Below are 15,047 nucleotides of genomic sequence, written 5' to 3'. Positions count from 1 at the left end.
ATAAAAAGTCAACCGCACCACGGATTCCCAGACAGTCTCCCACACTGGTACTAGCGAGGCCTTACGCTGTGTAACTTCTGCGATCTGACGAGAGCAGGCACATTCAGCTTAGAATGGCCATTGACATTAAAAGCTTTAATCCATAGTCCTATTTAATCTATTGTGAAACAAAATCTAAACAACATAATAAAAAGGCAACCGCACCACGGATTCCCAGACAGTCTCCCACACTGGTACTAGCGAGGCCTTAAGCTGTGTAACTTCTGCGATCTGACGAGAGCAGGGACATTCAGCTTAGAATGGCCATTGACATTAAATGCTTTAATCCATAGTCCTTTTTAATCGATTGTGAAACAAAATCTAAACGACATAATAAAAATTCAACCGCACCACGGATTCCCAGACAGTCTCCCACACTGGAACTAGCGAGGCCTTAAGCTGTGTAACTTCTGCGTTCTGACGAGAGTGGGCACATTCAGCTTAGAATGGCCATTGACATTAAATGCTTTAATCCATAGTCCTTTTTAATCGATTGTGAAACAAAATCTAAACGACATAATAAAAATTCAACCGCACCACGTATTCCCAGACAGTCTCCCACACTGGTACTAGCGAGGCCTTAAGCTGTGTAACTTCTGTGTTCTGACGAGAGCAGGCACATTCAGCTTAGAATGGCCATTGACGTTAAGTGCTTTAATCCATAGTCCTATTTAATCTATTGTGAAACAAAATCTAAACGACATAATAAAAAGTCAACCGCACCACGGATTCCCAGACAGTCTCCCACACTGGTACTAGCGAGGCCTTATGCTGTGTAACTTCTGCGAACTGACGAGAGCAGGCACATTCAGCTTAGAATGGCCATTGACTTTAAATGCTTTAATCCATAGTCCTTTTTAATCGATTGTGAAACAAAATCTAAACGACATAATAAAAAGTCAACCGCACCACGGATTCCCAGACAGTCTCCCACACTGGTACTAACGAGGCCTTAAGCTGTGTAACTTCTGCGATCTGACGAGAGCAGGCACATTCAGCTTAGAATGGCCATTGACATTAAATACTTTAATCCATAGTCCTTTTTAATCGATTGTGAAACAAAATCTAAACGACATAATAAAAAGTCAACCGCACCACGGATTCCCAGACAGTCTCCCACACTGGTACTAGCGAGGCCTTAAGCTGTGTAACTTCTGCGATCTGACGAGAGCAGGCACATTCAGCTTAGAATGGCCATTGACATTAAATGCTTTAATCCATAGTCCTTCTTAATCGATTGTGAAACAAAATCTAAACGACATAATAAAAAGGCAACCGCACCACGGATTCCCAGACAGTCTCCCACACTGGTACTAGCGAGGCCTTAAGCTGTCTAACTTCTGCGATCTGACGAGAGCAGGGACTTTCAGCTTAGAATGGCCATTGACATGAAATGCTTTAATCCATAGTCCTTTTTAATCGATTGTGAAACAAAATCTAAACAACATAATAAAAATTCAACCACACCACGGATTCCCAGACAGTCTCCCACACTGGTACTAGCGAGGCCTTAAGCTGTGTAACTTCTGCGATCTGACGAGAGCAGGCACATTCAGCTTAGAATGGCCATTGACGTTAAATGCTTTAATCCATAGTCCTATTTAATCTATTGTGAAACAAAATCTAAACGACATAATAAAAAGTCAACTGCACCACGGATTCCCAGACAGTCTCCCACACTGGTACTAGCGAGGCCTTAAGCTGTGTAACTTCTGCGATCTAACGAGAGCAGGCACATTCAGCTTAGAATGGCCATTGACATTAAATGCTTTAATCCATAGTCCTTTTTAATCGATTGTGAAACAAAATCTAAACGACATAATAAAAAGGCAACCGCACCACGGATTCCCAGACAGTCTCCCACACTGGTACTAGCGAGGCCTTCAGCTGTGTAACTTCTGCGTTCTGACGAGAGCAGGCACATTCAGCTTAGAATGGCCATTGACATTAAATGCTTTAATCCATAGTCCTATTTAATCTATTGTGAAACAAAAGCTAAACGACATAATAAAAAGTCAACCGCACCACGGATTCCCAGACAGTCTCCCACACTGGTACTAGTGAGGCCTTAAGCTGTGTAACTTCTGCGATCTGACGAGAGCAGGCACATTCAGCTTAGAATGGCCATTGACATTAAATGCTTTAATCCATAGTCCTTTTTAATCGATTGTGAAACAAAATCTAAACGACATAATAAAAAGTCAACCGCACCACGGATTCCAAGACAGTCTCCCACACTGGTACTAGCGAGGCCTTAAGCTGTGTAACTTCTGCGATCTGACGAGAGCAGGCACATTCAGCTTAGAATGGCCATTGACATTAAATGCTTTAATCCATAGTCCTTTTTAATCGATTGTGAAACAAAATCTAAACAACATAATAAAAAGGCAACCGCACCATGGATTCCCAGACAGTCTCCCACACTGGTACTAGCGAGGCCTTAAGCTGTCAAACTTCTGCGATCTGACGAGAGCAGGGACATTCAGCTTAGGATGGCCATTGACATTAAATGCTTTAATCCATAGTCCTATTTAATCTATTGTGAAACAAAATCTAAACAACATAATAAAAAGTCAACCGCACCACGGATTCCCAGACAGTCTCCCACACTGGTACTAGCGAGGCCTTAAGCTGTGTAACTTCTGCGATCTGACGAGAGCAGGGACATTCAGCTTAGAATGGCCATTGACATTAAATGCTTTAATCCATAGTCCTTTTTAATCGATTGTGAAACAAAATCTAAACGACATAATAAAAATTTAACCGCACCACGGATTCCCAGACAGTCTCCCACACTGGTACTAGCGAGGCCTTAAGCTGTGTAACTTCTGCGTTCTGACGAGAGCAGGCACATTCAGCTTAGAATGGCCATTGACGTTAAATGCTTTAATCCATAGTCCTATTTAATCTATTGTGAAACAAAATCTAAACTACATAATAAAAAGTCAACCGCACCACGGACTCCCAGACAGTCTCCCACACTGGTACTAGCGAGGCCTTAAGCTGTGTAACTTCTGCGATCTGACGAGAGCAGGCACATTCAGCTTAGAATGGCCATTGACATTAAATGCTTTAATCCATAGTCCTTTTTTATCGATTGTGAAACAAAATCTAAACGACATAATAAAAAGTCAACCGCACCACGGATTCCCAGACAGTCTCCCACACTGGTACTAGCAAGGCCCTAAGCTGTGTAACTTCTGCGATCTGACGAGAGCAGGCACATTCAGCTTAGAATGGCCATTGACATTAAATGCTTTAATCCATAGTCCTTTTTAATCGATTGTGAAACAAAATCTAAACGACATAATAAAAAGTCAACCGCACCACGGATTGCCAGACAGTCTCCCACACAGGTACTATCGAGGCCTTAAGGTATGTAACTCATGCGATCTGACGAGAGCAGGGACATTCAGCTAAGAATGGCCATTGACATTAAATGCTTTAATCCATAGTCCTTTTTAATCGATTGTGAAACAAAATCTAATCGACATAATAAAAAGTCAACCGCACCACGGATTCCCAGACAGTCTCCCACACTGGTACTAGCGAGGCCTTAAGCTGTATAACTTCTGCGATCTGACGAGAGGAGGCACATTTAGCTTAGAATGGCCATTGACATTAAATGCTTTAATCCATAGTCCTTTTTAATCGATTGTGAAACAAAATCTAAACGACATAATAAAAAGTCAACCGCACCACGGATTGCCAGACAGTCTCCCACACTGGTACTAGCGAGGCCTTAAGCTGTGTAACTTCTGCTATCTGACGAGAGCAGGCACATTCAGCTTAGAATGGCTATTGACATTAAAAGCCTTAATCCATAGTCCTATTTAATCTATTGTGAAACATAATCTAAACAACATAATAAAAAGTCAACCGCACCACGGATTCCCAGACAGTCTCCCACACAGGTACTAGCGAGGCCTTAAACTGTGTAACTTCTGCGATCTGACGAGAGCAGGGACATTCAGCTTAGAATGGCCATTGACATTAAATGCTTTAATCCATAGTCCTTTTTAATCGATTGTGAAACAAAATCTAATCGACATAATAAAAAGTCAACCGCACCACGGATTCCCAGACAGTCTCCCACACTGGTACTAGCGAGGCCTTAAGCTGTGTAACTTCTGCGATCTGACGAGAGCAGGCACATTCAGCTTAGAATGGCCATTGACATTAAATGCTTTAATCCATAGTCCTTTTTAATCGATTGTGAAACAAAATCTAAACGACATAATAAAAAGTCAACCACACCACGGATTCCCAGACAGTCTCCCACACTGGTACTAGCGAGGCCTTAAGCTGTGCAACTTCTGCGATCTGACGAGAGCAGGGACATTCAGCTTAGAATGGCCATTGACATTAAATGCTTTAATCCATAGTCCTTTTTAATCGATTGTGAAACAAAATCTAAACGACATAATAAAAAGTCAACCGCACCACGGATTCCCAGACAGTCTCCCACACTGGTACTAGCGAGGCGTTAAGCTGTGTAACTTCTGCGATCTGACGAGAGCAGGGACATTCAGCTTAGAATGGCCATTGACATTAAATGCTTTAATCCATAGTCCTTTTTAATCGATTGTGAAACAAAATCTAAACGACATAATAAAAATTCAACCGCACCACAGATTCCCAGACAGTCTCCCACACTGGTACTAGCGAGGCCTTAAGCTGTGTAACTTCTGCGTCCTGACGAGAACAGGCACATTCAGCTTAGAATGGCCATTGACGTTAAATGCTTTAATCCATAGTCCTATTTAATCTATTGTGAAACAAAATCTAAACAACATAATATAAAGTCAACCGCACCACGGATTCCCAGACAGTCTCCCACACTGGTACTAGCGAGGCCTTAAGCTGTGTAACTTCTGCGATCTGACGAGAGCAGGCACATTCAGCTTAGAATGGCCATTGACATTAAATGCTTTAATCCATAGTCCTTTTTAATCGATTGTGAAACAAAATCTAAACGACATAATAAAAAGTCAACCGCACCACGGATTCCCAGACAGTCTCCCACACTGGTACTAGCGAGGCGTTAAGCTGTGTAACTTCTGCGATCTGACGAGAGCAGGCACATTCAGCTTAGAACGGCCATTGACATTAAATGCTTTAATCCATAGTCCCTTTTAATCGATTGTGAAACAAAATCTAAACGACATAATAAAAAGTCAACCGCACCACGGATTCCCAGACAGACTCCCACACTGGTACTAGCGAGGCCTTAAGCTGTGTAACTTCTGCAATCTGAGGAGAGCAGGCACATTCAGCTTAGAACGGCCATTGACGTTAAATGCTTTAATCCATAGTCCTATTTAATCTATTGTGAAACAAAATCTAAACGACATAATAAAAATTCAACCGCACCACAGATCCCCAGACAGTCTCCCACACTGGTACTAGCGAGGCGTTAAGCTGTGTAACTTCTGCGATCTAACGAGAGCAGGCACATTCAGCTTAGAATGGCCATTGACATTAAATGTTTGAACCCAAAGGCCTTTTTAATCGATTGTGAAACAAAATCTAAACGACATAATAAAAAGTCAACCGCACCACGGATTCCAAGACAGTCTCCCACACAGGTACTAGCGAGGCCTTAAGCTGTGTAACTTCTGCGATCTGACGAGAGAAAGCACATTCAGCTTAGAACGGCCATTGACATTAAATGCTTTAATCCATAGTCCTATTTAATCTATTGTGAAACAAAATCTAAACGACATAATAAAAAGTCAACCGCACCACGGATTCCCAGACAGTCTCCCACACTGGTACTAGCGAGGCCTTAAGCTGTGTAACTTCTGCGATCTGACGAGAGCAGGCACATTCAGCTTAGAATGGCCATTGACATTAAATGCTTTAATCCATAGTCCTTTTTAATCGATTGTGAAACAAAATCTAAACGACATAATAAAAAGTCAACCGCACCACGGATTCCCAGACAGTCTCCCACACTGGTGCTAGCGAGGCCTTAAGCTGTGTAACGTTCTGCGATCTGACGAGAGCAGGTACATTCAGCTTAGAACGGCCATTGACGTTAAATGCTTTAATCCATAGTCCTATTTAATCTATTGTGAAACAAAATCTAAACGACATAATAAAAAGTCAACCGCACCACAGATTCCCAGACAGTCTCCCACACTGGTACTAGCGAGTCGTTAAGCTGTGTAACTTCTGCGATCTAACGAGAGCAGGCACATTCAGCTTAGAATGGCCATTGACATTAAATGCTTTAATCCATAGTCCTTTTTAATCGATTGTGAAACAAAATCTAAACGACATAATAAAAAGTCAACCGCACCACGGATTCCCAGACAGTCTCCCACACTGGTACTAGCGAGACCTTAAGCTGTGTAACTTCTGCGATCTGACGAGAGCAGGCACATTCAGCTTAGAATGGCCATTGACGTTAAATGCTTTAATCCATAGTCCTATTTAATCTATTGTGAAACAAAATCTAAACGACATAATAAAAAGTCAAGCGCACCACGGATTCCCAGACAGTCTCCCACACTGGTACTAGCGAGGCCCTAAGCTGTGTAACTTCTGCGATCTGACGAGAGCAGGCACATTCAGCTTAGAATGGCCATTGACATTAAATGCTTTAATCCATAGTCCTTTTTAATCGATTGTGAAACAAAATCTAAACGACATAATAAAAAGTCAACCGCACCACGGATTCCCAGACAGTCTCCCACACTGGTACTAGCGAGGCCTTAAGCTGTGTAACTTCTGCGATCTGACGAGAGCAGGCACATACAGCTTAGAATGGCCATTGACATTAAATGCTTTAATCCATAGTCCTTTTTAATCGATTGTGAAACAAAATCTAAACGACATAATAAAAAATCAACCGCACCACGGATTCCCAGACAGTCTCCCACACTGGTACTAGCGAGGCCTTATGCTGTGTAACTTCTGCGATCTGACGAGAGCAGGCACATTCAGCTTAGAACGGCCATTGACGTTAAATGCTTTAATCCATAGTCCTATTTAATCTATTGTGAAACAAAATCTAAACGACATAATAAAAAGTCAACCGCACCACAGATTCCCAGACAGTCTCCCACACTGGTACTAGCGAGTCGTTAAGCTGCGTAACTTCTGCGATCTAACGAGAGCAGGCACATTCAGCTTAGAATGGCCATTGACATTAATTGCTTTAATCCATAGTCCTTTTTAATCGATTGTGAAACAAAATCTAAACGACATAATAAAAAGTCAACCGCACCACGGATTCCCAGACAGTCTCCCACACTGGTACTAGCGAGGCCTTAAGCTGTGTAACTTCTGCTACCTGACGAGAGCAGGCACATTCAGCTTAGAATGGCTATTGACATTAAAAGCCTTAATCCATAGTCCTATTTAATCTATTGTGAAACAAAATCTAAACAACATAATAAAAAGTCAACCGCACCACGGATTCCCAGACAGTCTCCCACACAGGTACTAGCGAGGCCTTAAGCTGTGTAACTCCTGCGATCTGACGAGAGCAGGGACATTCAGCTTAGAATGGCCATTGACATTAAATGCTTTAATCCATAGTCCTTTTTAATCGATTGTGAAACAAAATCTAATCGACATAATAAAAAGTCAACCGCACCACGGATTCCCAGACAGTCTCCCACACTGTTACTAGCGAGGCCTTAAGCTGTGTAACTTCTGCGATCTGACGAGAGCAGGCAGATTCAGCTTAGAATGGCCATTGACATTAAATGCTTTAATCCATAGTCCTTTTTAATCGATTGTGAAACAAAATCTAATCGACATAATAAAAAGTCAACCGCACCACGGATTCCCAGACAGTCTCCCACACTGGTACTAGCGAGGCCTTAAGCTGTGTAACTTCTGCGATCTGACAAGAGCAGGCACATTCAGCTTAGAATGGCCATTGACATTAAATGCTTTAATCCATAGTCCTTTTTAATCGATTGTGAAACAAAATCTAAACGACATAATAAAAAGTCAACCACACCACAGATTCCCAGACAGTCTCCCACACTGGTACTAGCGAGGCCTTAAGCTGTGTAACTTCTGCGATCTGACGAGAGCAGGGACATTCAGCTTAGAATGGCCATTGACATTAAATGCTTTAATCCATAGTCCTTTTTAATCGATTGTGAAACAAAATCTAAACGACATAATAAAAAGTTAACCGCACCACGGATTCCTAGCCAGTCTCCCACACTGGTACTAGCGAGGCGTTAAGCTGTGTAACTTCTGCGATCTGACGAGAGCAGGGACATTCAGCTTAGAATGGCCATTGACATTAAGTGCTTTAATCCATAGTCCTTTTTAATCGATAGTGAAACAAAATCTAAACGACATAATAAAAATTCAACCGCACCACGGATTCCCAGACAGTCTCCCACACTGGTACTAGCGAGGCCTTAAGCTGTGTAACTTCTGCGTCCTGACGAGAACAGGCACATTCAGCTTAGAATGGCCATTGACGTTAAATGCTTTAATCCATAGTCCTATTTAATCTATTGTGAAACAAAATCTAAACGACATAATAAAAAGTCAACCGCACCACGGATTCCCAGACAGTCTCCCACACTGGTACTAGCGAGGCGTTAATATGTGTAACTTCTGCGATCTAACGAGAGCAGGCACATTCAGCTTAGAATGGCCATTGACATTAAATGTTTTAACCCAAAGGCCTTTTTAATCGATTGTGAAACAAAATCTAAACGACATAATAAAAAGTCAACCGCACCACGGATTCCAAGACAGTCTCCCACACAGGTACTAGCGAGGCCTTAAGCTGTGTAACTTCTGCGATCTGACGAGAGAAGGCACATTCAGCTTAGAACGGCCATTGACGTTAAATGCTTTAATCCATAGTCCTATTTAATCTATTGTGAAACAAAATCTAAACGACATAATAAAAAGTCAAGCGCACCACGGATTCCCAGACAGTCTCCCACACTGGTACTAGCGAGGCCCTAAGCTGTGTAACTTCTGCGATCTGACGAGAGCAGGCACATTCAGCTTAGAATGGCCATTGACATTAAATGCTTTAATCCATAGTCCTTTTTAATCGATTGTGAAACAAAATCTAAACGACATAATAAAAAGGCAACCGCACCACGGATTCCCAGACAGTCTCCCACACTGGTACTAGCGAGGCCTTAAGCTGTGTAACTTCTGCGATCTGACGAGAGCAGGCACATTCAGCTTAGAATGGCCATTGACATTAAATGCTTTAATCCATAGTCCTTTTTAATCGATTGTGAAACAAAATCTAAACGACATAATAAAAAGTCAACCGCACCACGGATTCCCAGACAGTCTCCCACACTGGTACTAGCGAGGCCTTAAGCTGTGTAACTTCTGCGATCTGACGAGAGCAGGCACATTCAGCTTAGAATGGCCATTGACGTTAAATGCTTTAATCCATAGTCCTATTTAATCTATTGTGAAACAAAATCTAAACGACATAATAAAAAGTCAACCGCACCACGGATTCCCAGACAGTCTCCCACACTGGTACTAGCGAGGCGTTAAGCTGTGTAACTTCTGCGATCTAACGAGAGCAGGCACATTCAGCTTAGAATGGCCATTGTCTTTAAATGCTTTAATCCATAGTCCTTTTTAATCGATTGTGAAACAAAATCTAAACTACATAATAAAAAGTCAACCGCACCACGGATTCCCAGACAGTCTCCCACACTGGTACTAGCGAGGCCTTAAGCTGTGTAACTTCTGCGATCTGACGAGAGCAGGCACATTCAGCTTAGAATGGCCATTGACATTAAAAGCCTTAATCCATAGTCCTATTTAATCTATTGTGAAACAAAATCTAAACAACATAATAAAAAGTCAACCGCACCACGGATTCCCAGACAGCCGCCCACACTGGTACTAGCGAGGCCTTAAGCTGTGTAACTTCTGCGATCTGACGAGAGCAGGCACATTCAGCTTAGAATGGCCATTGACGTTAAATGCTTTAATCCATAGTCCTATTTAATCTATTGTGAAACAAAATCTAAACAACATAATAAAAAGTCAACCGCACCACAGATTCCCAGACAGTCTCCCACACTGGTACTAGCGAGTCGTTAAGCTGCGTAACTTCTGCGATCTAACGAGAGCAGGCACATTCAGCTTAGTATGGCCATTGACATTAATTGCTTTAATCCATAGTCCTTTTTAATCGATTGTGAAACAAAATCTAAACGACATAATAAAAAGTCAACCGCACCACGGATTCCCAGACAGTCTCCCACACTGGTACTAGCGAGGCCTTAAGCTGTGTAACTTCTGCTACCTGACGAGAGCAGGCACATTCAGCTTAGAATGGCCATTGCCATTAAATGCTTTAATCCATAGTCCTTTTTAATCGATTGTGAAACAAAATCTAAACGACATAATAAAAAGTCAACCGCACCACGGATTCCCAGACAGTCTCCCACACTGGTACTAGCGAGGCCTTAAGCTGTGTAATTTCTGCGATCTGACGAGAGCAGGCACATTCAGCTTAGAATGGCCATTGACATTAAATGCTTTAATCCATAGTCCTCTTTAATCGATTGTGAAACAAAATCTAAACGACATAATAAAAAGTCAACCGCACCTTGGATTCCCAGACAGTCTCCCACACTGGTACTAGCGAGGCCTTAAGCTGTGTAACGCCTGTGATCTGACGAGAGCAGGCACATTCCGCTTAGAATGGCCATTGACATTAAATGCTTTTATCCATAGTCCTTTTTAATCGATTGTGAAACAAAATCTATACAACATAATAAAAAGGCAACCACACCACGGATTCCCAGACAGTCTCCCACACTGGTACTAGCGAGGCCTTAAGAAGTGTAACATCTGCAATCTGATGAAAGCAGGCACATTCAGCTTAGAATGGCCATTTACATGAAATTGTTTAATCCATAGTCCTTTTTAATCGATTGTGAAACAAAATCTAAACGACATAATAAAAAGTCAACCGCACCACGGATACCCAGACAGTCTCCCACATTGGTACTAGCGAGGGCTTAAGCTGTGTAACTTCTGCGATCTGACGAGAGCAGGCACATTCATTCAGCTTAGAATGGCCACTGACATTAAAGGGGGTGTCCCAAGTTGACTCAAATTTTTTTTTTTAAAACATTCTAAGCAGGAAATTAATTTTAAAACATTTGCTGTTAAAAAATTTTAAAAATTCATTTCCTAAGTGCCTTTTTCTTACACTTGATAACTCAGCAAGTGCTGGTTATCTTTTCTAAAAAGGGGCGTGAGCAGCTTGATGTCAATCAAGCCGCTCCGCTCTGCAGTGTGCGCTCCCGATGTTGCTAGATACTGTAGTTCTAGCAACATCGGGAGAATGTTCGTCTCAAGCGGGCATGGTAAGCCCGATTGAGACGAACTTACCGTGAATGTACTGTACACTACACTACACTACATTCACCCCGTTTCGGCAAACAACTTCTCCCCCCCAACCCTGTCACTACATGTAATGTTTGTAGCCGCCGTACCGGTGCTGCATCAGCACCCGGTGAACAACTAAAAATATATTAAAAAAATAAACTCACCTAAGACGTTCTAACGGCGCTCTGAACGGTCCCGTCACTTGCCATCTTCCTTCTTCTTGGCGCCGCTCGCATTCATAGTAATAATGCGTTGTGGCTCAGATGACGTAATCATATCAGGCCCACATGATTACGTCATCTGCGCCCACCGCTCTGTTATTGTGAATGGGAGAAGAAAAGTGACGGGACCGTTCAGCTCTCCGTGGGAACGTCTTAGGTGAGTTTATTTTTGTATGTATGTTGTCATGTATGTATGTATGTATGTATGTGTATATGTGCATGTATGTATGTATGTTTGCATGTATGTATGTATGTATGTATGTTTTCTTGTATGTATGTTGTCGTGTTTGTATGTGTATATGTGCATGTATGTATGTTTGCATGTATGTATGTTTGCATGCATGTATGTTTGCATGCATGTATGTTTGCATGCATGTATGTTTGCATGCATGTATGTATGTATGTATGTATGTTTGCTTGTATGTATGTTTTCATGTATGTATGTGTATATGTGCATGTATGTTTGCATGTATGTATGTTTTCATGTATGTATGTATGTATGTTTGCATGTATGTATGTTTTCTTGTATGTATGTTTTCATGTAGGTATGTTTGCATGTATGTATGTTTGTATGTATGTTTTCATGTATGTATGTTGTCATGTTTGTATGTGCATGTATGTTTTCATGTATGTAAGTTTTCATGTATGTATGTTTGCAAGTATGTATATATGTACATGTTTGTATGTATGGTTGAATGCAAGTATGTATATTTGCATGTATGTTTGCATGTATGTATGTTTGCATGTATGTATGTTTGCATGTATGTATGTATGTATGTATGTTTGCATGTATGTATGTATGTTTGCATGTATGTATGTTTTCATGTATGTATGTTTGCATGTATGTTTGTATGTATGTATGTTTGCTTGTATGTATGTTTTCATGTATGTATGTTGTCATGTTTGTATGTGTATATGTGCATGTATGTTTTCATGTATGTATGTTTTCATTTATGTATGTTTTCATGCATGTTTGTATGTATGTTTTCTTGTATGTATGTTGTCATGTTTGTATGTGTATGTTTGCATGTATGTATGTTTGCATGTTTGCTTGTATGTATGTATGTTTGCTTGTATGTATGTTTGCTTGTATGTATGTTTGCTTGTATATTTGTATGTATGTATGTTTGCTTGTATGTATGTTTTCATGTATGTATGTTGTCATGTTTGTATGTGTATATGTGCATGTATGTTTTCATGTATGTATGTTTTCATTTATGTATGTTTTCATGCATGTTTGTATGTATGTTTTCTTGTATGTATGTTGTCATGTTTGTTTGTATGTGTATGTTTGCATGTATGTATGTTTTCATGTTTGCTTGTATGTATGTTTGCTTGTATGTATGTATGTTTGCATGTATGTATGTTTGCATGTATGTATGTATGTTTGCATGTATGTATGTTTTCTTGTATGTATGTTGTCATGTTTGTATGTGTATATGTGCATGTATGTGTATATGTGCATGTATGTTTGCATGTATGTATGTTTGCATGTATGTATGCTTGCATGTATGTATGTTTGCATGTATGTTTGCTTGTATGTATGTATGTATGTATGTTTGCTTGCATGTATGTATGTTTGCTTGCATGTATGTATGTTTGCTTGTATGTATGTTTGTATGTATGTTTTCTTGTATGTATGTTGTCATGTTTGTATGTGTATATGTGCATGTATGTGTATGTTTGCATGTATGTATGTTTGCTTGTATGTATGTATGTATGTATGTATGTATGTTTGCTTGTATGTATGTTGTCATGTTTGTATGTGTATATGTGCATGTATGTATGTTTGCATGTATGTATGTTTGCATGCATGTATGTTTGCATGCATGTATGTTTGCATGCATGTATGTTTGCATGCATGTATGTATGTATGTTTGCTTGTATGTATGTTTTCATGTATGTATGTGTATATGTGCATGTATGTTTGCATGTATGTATGTTTTCATGTATGTATGTATGTATGTTTGCATGTATGTATGTTTTCTTGTATGTATGTTTTCATGTAGGTATGTTTGCATGTATGTATGTTTGTATGTATGTTTTCATGTATGTATGTTGTCATGTTTGTATGTGTATATGTGCATGTATGTTTTCATGTATGTAAGTTTTCATGTATGTATGTTTGCAAGTATGTATATATGTACATGTTTGTATGTATGGTTGAATGCAAGTATGTATATTTGCATGTATGTTTGCATGTATGTATGTTTGCATGTATGTATGTTTGCATGTATGTATGTATGTATGTATGTATGTTTGCATGTATGTATGTATGTTTGCATGTATGTATGTTTTCATGTATGTATGTTTGCATGTATGTTTGTATGTATGTATGTTTGCTTGTATGTATGTTTTCATGTATGTATGTTGTCATGTTTGTATGTGTATATGTATATGTGCATGTATGTTTTCATGTATGTATGTTTTCATTTATGTATGTTTTCATGCATGTTTGTATGTATGTTTTCTTGTATGTATGTTGTCATGTTTGTATGTGTATGTTTGCATGTATGTATGTTTGCATGTTTGCTTGTATGTATGTATGTTTGCTTGTATGTATGTTTGCTTGTATGTATGTTTGCTTGTATGCATGTATGTTTGCTTGTATATTTTTTATGTATGTATGTTTGCTTGTATGTATGTTTTCATGTATGTATGTTGTCATGTTTGTATGTGTATATGTGCATGTATGTTTTCATGTATGTATGTTTTCATTTATGTATGTTTTCATGCATGTTTGTATGTATGTTTTCTTGTATGTATGTTGTCATGTTTGTTTGTATGTGTATGTTTGCATGTATGTATGTTTTCATGTTTGCTTGTATGTATGTTTGCTTGTATGTATGTATGTTTGCATGTATGTATGTTTGCATGTATGTATGTATGTTTGCATGTATGTATGTTTTCTTGTATGTATGTTGTCATGTTTGTATGTGTATATGTGCATGTATGTGTATATGTGCATGTATGTTTGCATGTATGTATGTTTGCATGTATGTATGCTTGCATGTATGTATGTTTGCATGTATGTTTGCTTGTATGTATGTATGTATGTTTGCTTGCATGTATGTATGTTTGCTTGCATGTATGTATGTTTGCTTGCATGTATGTATGTTTGCTTGTATGTATGTTTGTATGTATGTTTTCTTGTATGTATGTTGTCATGTTTGTATGTGTATATGTGCATGTATGTGTATGTTTGCATGTATGTATGTTTGCTTGTATGTATGTATGTATGTATGTATGTATGTTTGCTTGTATGTATGTTGTCATGTTTGTATGTGTATATGTGCATGTATGTTTGCATGTATGTATGTATGTATGCTTGCATGTATGTATGTTTGCTTGTATGTATGTATGTATGTATGTATGTTTGCTTGTATATTTGTATGTTTATATGTACATGTATGTTTG

At 39.6% G+C, this 15,047-nt stretch overlaps 46 pseudogenes; all 46 read right to left on the bottom strand.

Annotated features, from left to right (window-relative positions):
- Positions 1-6: 6 nt before the first annotated feature.
- Positions 7-125, bottom strand: LOC142737384 (5S ribosomal RNA; annotated as a pseudogene).
- A 67-nt stretch (positions 126-192) lies between these two features.
- LOC142736845 (5S ribosomal RNA) lies at positions 193-311 on the bottom strand (annotated as a pseudogene).
- Positions 312-564: 253 nt separating this feature from the next.
- Positions 565-683, bottom strand: LOC142738440 (5S ribosomal RNA; annotated as a pseudogene).
- A 67-nt stretch (positions 684-750) lies between these two features.
- LOC142687402 (5S ribosomal RNA) lies at positions 751-869 on the bottom strand (annotated as a pseudogene).
- Positions 870-936: 67 nt separating this feature from the next.
- On the bottom strand, positions 937-1,055 carry LOC142735513 (5S ribosomal RNA; annotated as a pseudogene).
- Positions 1,056-1,122: 67 nt separating this feature from the next.
- On the bottom strand, positions 1,123-1,241 carry LOC142713505 (5S ribosomal RNA; annotated as a pseudogene).
- A 67-nt stretch (positions 1,242-1,308) lies between these two features.
- Positions 1,309-1,427, bottom strand: LOC142735823 (5S ribosomal RNA; annotated as a pseudogene).
- A 67-nt stretch (positions 1,428-1,494) lies between these two features.
- LOC142666506 (5S ribosomal RNA) lies at positions 1,495-1,613 on the bottom strand (annotated as a pseudogene).
- Positions 1,614-1,680: 67 nt separating this feature from the next.
- Positions 1,681-1,799, bottom strand: LOC142725566 (5S ribosomal RNA; annotated as a pseudogene).
- Positions 1,800-1,866: 67 nt separating this feature from the next.
- LOC142736884 (5S ribosomal RNA) lies at positions 1,867-1,985 on the bottom strand (annotated as a pseudogene).
- Positions 1,986-2,052: 67 nt separating this feature from the next.
- Positions 2,053-2,171, bottom strand: LOC142723429 (5S ribosomal RNA; annotated as a pseudogene).
- Positions 2,172-2,238: 67 nt separating this feature from the next.
- Positions 2,239-2,357, bottom strand: LOC142735976 (5S ribosomal RNA; annotated as a pseudogene).
- Positions 2,358-2,610: 253 nt separating this feature from the next.
- Positions 2,611-2,729, bottom strand: LOC142728046 (5S ribosomal RNA; annotated as a pseudogene).
- A 67-nt stretch (positions 2,730-2,796) lies between these two features.
- Positions 2,797-2,915, bottom strand: LOC142666854 (5S ribosomal RNA; annotated as a pseudogene).
- A 67-nt stretch (positions 2,916-2,982) lies between these two features.
- LOC142729552 (5S ribosomal RNA) lies at positions 2,983-3,101 on the bottom strand (annotated as a pseudogene).
- Positions 3,102-3,168: 67 nt separating this feature from the next.
- On the bottom strand, positions 3,169-3,287 carry LOC142736123 (5S ribosomal RNA; annotated as a pseudogene).
- A 253-nt stretch (positions 3,288-3,540) lies between these two features.
- Positions 3,541-3,659, bottom strand: LOC142709019 (5S ribosomal RNA; annotated as a pseudogene).
- Positions 3,660-3,726: 67 nt separating this feature from the next.
- On the bottom strand, positions 3,727-3,845 carry LOC142709444 (5S ribosomal RNA; annotated as a pseudogene).
- A 67-nt stretch (positions 3,846-3,912) lies between these two features.
- On the bottom strand, positions 3,913-4,031 carry LOC142736827 (5S ribosomal RNA; annotated as a pseudogene).
- Positions 4,032-4,098: 67 nt separating this feature from the next.
- On the bottom strand, positions 4,099-4,217 carry LOC142713494 (5S ribosomal RNA; annotated as a pseudogene).
- A 67-nt stretch (positions 4,218-4,284) lies between these two features.
- Positions 4,285-4,403, bottom strand: LOC142690577 (5S ribosomal RNA; annotated as a pseudogene).
- Positions 4,404-4,470: 67 nt separating this feature from the next.
- Positions 4,471-4,589, bottom strand: LOC142683930 (5S ribosomal RNA; annotated as a pseudogene).
- A 67-nt stretch (positions 4,590-4,656) lies between these two features.
- Positions 4,657-4,775, bottom strand: LOC142692323 (5S ribosomal RNA; annotated as a pseudogene).
- Positions 4,776-4,842: 67 nt separating this feature from the next.
- On the bottom strand, positions 4,843-4,961 carry LOC142713483 (5S ribosomal RNA; annotated as a pseudogene).
- Positions 4,962-5,028: 67 nt separating this feature from the next.
- Positions 5,029-5,147, bottom strand: LOC142697163 (5S ribosomal RNA; annotated as a pseudogene).
- A 67-nt stretch (positions 5,148-5,214) lies between these two features.
- Positions 5,215-5,333, bottom strand: LOC142710451 (5S ribosomal RNA; annotated as a pseudogene).
- Positions 5,334-5,772: 439 nt separating this feature from the next.
- LOC142713472 (5S ribosomal RNA) lies at positions 5,773-5,891 on the bottom strand (annotated as a pseudogene).
- Positions 5,892-6,331: 440 nt separating this feature from the next.
- Positions 6,332-6,450, bottom strand: LOC142736272 (5S ribosomal RNA; annotated as a pseudogene).
- Positions 6,451-6,517: 67 nt separating this feature from the next.
- LOC142738241 (5S ribosomal RNA) lies at positions 6,518-6,636 on the bottom strand (annotated as a pseudogene).
- Positions 6,637-6,703: 67 nt separating this feature from the next.
- LOC142724842 (5S ribosomal RNA) lies at positions 6,704-6,822 on the bottom strand (annotated as a pseudogene).
- Positions 6,823-6,889: 67 nt separating this feature from the next.
- On the bottom strand, positions 6,890-7,008 carry LOC142697362 (5S ribosomal RNA; annotated as a pseudogene).
- Positions 7,009-7,261: 253 nt separating this feature from the next.
- LOC142684274 (5S ribosomal RNA) lies at positions 7,262-7,380 on the bottom strand (annotated as a pseudogene).
- A 67-nt stretch (positions 7,381-7,447) lies between these two features.
- LOC142737885 (5S ribosomal RNA) lies at positions 7,448-7,566 on the bottom strand (annotated as a pseudogene).
- A 67-nt stretch (positions 7,567-7,633) lies between these two features.
- On the bottom strand, positions 7,634-7,752 carry LOC142678288 (5S ribosomal RNA; annotated as a pseudogene).
- A 67-nt stretch (positions 7,753-7,819) lies between these two features.
- On the bottom strand, positions 7,820-7,938 carry LOC142737164 (5S ribosomal RNA; annotated as a pseudogene).
- A 67-nt stretch (positions 7,939-8,005) lies between these two features.
- LOC142738158 (5S ribosomal RNA) lies at positions 8,006-8,124 on the bottom strand (annotated as a pseudogene).
- A 253-nt stretch (positions 8,125-8,377) lies between these two features.
- Positions 8,378-8,496, bottom strand: LOC142676718 (5S ribosomal RNA; annotated as a pseudogene).
- Positions 8,497-8,935: 439 nt separating this feature from the next.
- On the bottom strand, positions 8,936-9,054 carry LOC142738240 (5S ribosomal RNA; annotated as a pseudogene).
- A 67-nt stretch (positions 9,055-9,121) lies between these two features.
- On the bottom strand, positions 9,122-9,240 carry LOC142735663 (5S ribosomal RNA; annotated as a pseudogene).
- Positions 9,241-9,307: 67 nt separating this feature from the next.
- Positions 9,308-9,426, bottom strand: LOC142713461 (5S ribosomal RNA; annotated as a pseudogene).
- A 67-nt stretch (positions 9,427-9,493) lies between these two features.
- LOC142702296 (5S ribosomal RNA) lies at positions 9,494-9,612 on the bottom strand (annotated as a pseudogene).
- Positions 9,613-9,679: 67 nt separating this feature from the next.
- Positions 9,680-9,798, bottom strand: LOC142713450 (5S ribosomal RNA; annotated as a pseudogene).
- A 67-nt stretch (positions 9,799-9,865) lies between these two features.
- LOC142736122 (5S ribosomal RNA) lies at positions 9,866-9,984 on the bottom strand (annotated as a pseudogene).
- A 67-nt stretch (positions 9,985-10,051) lies between these two features.
- LOC142708310 (5S ribosomal RNA) lies at positions 10,052-10,170 on the bottom strand (annotated as a pseudogene).
- A 67-nt stretch (positions 10,171-10,237) lies between these two features.
- Positions 10,238-10,356, bottom strand: LOC142704651 (5S ribosomal RNA; annotated as a pseudogene).
- Positions 10,357-10,423: 67 nt separating this feature from the next.
- On the bottom strand, positions 10,424-10,542 carry LOC142737103 (5S ribosomal RNA; annotated as a pseudogene).
- Between the last annotated feature and the right edge of the window lie 4,505 nt (positions 10,543-15,047).

The sequence above is a fragment of the Rhinoderma darwinii genome, chromosome 1 (assembly GCF_050947455.1).
Source record: "Rhinoderma darwinii isolate aRhiDar2 chromosome 1, aRhiDar2.hap1, whole genome shotgun sequence".
NCBI lineage: Eukaryota > Metazoa > Chordata > Amphibia > Anura > Rhinodermatidae > Rhinoderma > Rhinoderma darwinii.
Note: the sequence above shows the minus strand (reverse complement) of the source record. Positions and strands in the feature narration are given on the sequence as shown.